Genomic DNA, 2,500 nt, shown 5'->3' with positions numbered 1-2,500 from the left:
TTGGGTGCCAAAGCGAACTCTCCCAGCACAGCGCACGCGCCAACACATCCGCACAGCTGCGATACAAACCACCTGCGAGAACCGCGGGGGCGACCGAGCAGCAGACGGCGTCGCGGCGCCGAGTGCCGGGCGGCGGCGCATCCTCAACGCACACAGTCCTCAATCGGACCAGCACACTGCAGATGTCCACCGCGCTTCGCACCGGGCCCGCGAGGACCCACTTTGGCCGCACGGCGCCGCGCGTTGGGTGCGCCGGCGCGCAGCTGCGCCGCCTGCCGCGTCCGTCGGCCGGCGCGCCTGCCACTGGGCGCCCCCACCAGCCGGCTGTAGCGCGTGCACCCACGCAGCGCGCGGCCAGCACGCCGGGCGCTCCCCCCTCACCGGCCGGGGACGGTCCCACCCAGCCACCGCCGCGTATCGCTTCATACCCACATGCCCACTCACGTTCGTGGGTATGACGGGTGTCGCTGAAGCAACCAGTTAATACCTGTACCGATTGTCGCAATCAATGATTCACCTCCAGCGTATACAACCGCGCAACAACGGATTTCCAGTTCATTTGCGTAACTTGGGCAGCAAACGTAGACGTCCATCTACATTTGCAAATTCAGTGGGTCTTGCATGCCTGGATGATATGCGTCACGACACGCCACATCAGCCCACATACATGCTGCGACGTATGCACGAGAGAACACGTGGAAGGTGGCCCGCGTACGTATGCGAATGCCATTGCACAGCTGCGAAGCTCATTGAACACGCAAACTCCCGCCTGACGAACTAGAGGCGACAGGGGAGCGATATAAGTCTTACAGCAGTACACATTACAGTGGATAGCGGGACCATGTGGAACGTACGCACCACTCGCTAGATGTTGTGAGGGTACGCACCGTAACATGAATCAATACGCAGGACACCAGAGAGTGCGAGCACTGACCTATGTTGAGAGGGTTGCGATTAGGCAACGCTACATGAATGTTTCAATTCATATAACAATTACAGGTTAGGTTAGGGCCCAACGTAGGTTAGGTTAGGGCCCAACGTAGGTTAGGTTAGGGCCCAACGTAGGTTAGGTTAGGGCCCAACGTAGGTTAGGTTAGGGCCCAACGTAGGTTAGGTTAGGGCCCAACGTAGGTTAGGTTAGGGCCCAACGTAGGTTAGGTTAGGGCCCAACGTAGGTTAGGTTAGGGCCCAACGTAGGTTAGGTTAGGGCCCAACGTAGGTTAGGTTAGGGCCCAACGTAGGTTAGGTTAGGGCCCAACATAGGTTAGGTTAAGGCGCAACATAGGTTAGGTTAAGGCGCAACATAGGTTAGGTTAAGGCGCAACATAGGTTAGGTTAAGGCGCAACATAGGTTAGGTTAAGGCGCAACATAGGTTAGGTTAAGGCGCAACATAGGTTAGGTTAAGGCGCAACATAGGTTAGGTTAAGGCGCAACATAGGTTAGGTTAAGGCGCAACATAGGCTAGGTTAAGGCGCAACATAGGCTAGGTTAAGGCGCAACATAGGCTAGGTTAAGGCGCAACATAGGCTAGGTTAAGGCGCAACATAGGCTAGGTTAAGGCGCAACATAGGCTAGGTTAAGGCGCAACATAGGCTAGGTTAAGGCGCAACATAGGCTAGGTTAAGGCGCAACATAGGCTAGGTTAAGGCGCAACATAGGCTAGGTTAAGGCGCAACATAGGCTAGGTTAAGGCGCAACATAGGCTAGGTTAAGGCGCAACATAGGCTAGGTTAAGGCGCAACATAGGCTAGGTTAAGGCGCAACATAGGCTAGGTTAAGGCGCAACATAGGCTAGGTTAAGGCGCAACATAGGCTAGGTTAAGGCACAACATAGGCTAGGTTAAGGCGCAACATAGGCTAGGTTAAGGCGCAACATAGGCTAGGTTAAGGCGCAACATAGGCTAGGTTAAGGCGCAACATAGGCTAGGTTAAGGCGCAACATAGGCTAGGTTAAGGCGCAACATGGGTTAGGTTAAGGGATGGTGTATGAGGGGGGGAGGGGACGAGGTTCGTTCATAGTGATGATGGTAAGTGGACGCCTGAGGCACCCCGAGATGTGTCACGTCAGGATGCACCTTTGGCTCAGGGGAGGTGGTGCGCCGGTTCCGTGGGTGTGGCAAGGGAGTGGCAGACCTGTGTCTTTCATTCCTGCCATTGCTTATATGCTGTGAGACACGCCAGTGTGGTGGTGTTGGCTGCACCCCTGTGTAGCACATGTGTGGGTGTTTGTGGCTTATCTGCGTAATGATGGTTGTTGGAAGAGTGAGATATTCTGTTTTGGGGGTGGACCTCCTGGTTTTGTTATCATAGTGTGAATGGTGTAATGTGGCGGAGAGGATGCACTGGATGTTGTTCCATGGTGGTGCTTAGATATTGTGTCTGTGTCTGTTACAGCCAGAGAGTAGTGTGTGATAGGGTGTCTGGGTGACGTGTAGTTCACATTGTGTGCACAGACTGTCAGCATGTATAGGGACAGTTGTATGTCGTATGTCATCTATA

Source organism: Schistocerca nitens, chromosome 7 (assembly GCF_023898315.1).
Source record: "Schistocerca nitens isolate TAMUIC-IGC-003100 chromosome 7, iqSchNite1.1, whole genome shotgun sequence".
Taxonomy (NCBI): Eukaryota; Metazoa; Arthropoda; class Insecta; order Orthoptera; family Acrididae; genus Schistocerca; species Schistocerca nitens.
The sequence above is the reverse complement of the archived record's forward strand: the minus strand, read 5'-3'. Positions refer to the sequence as shown.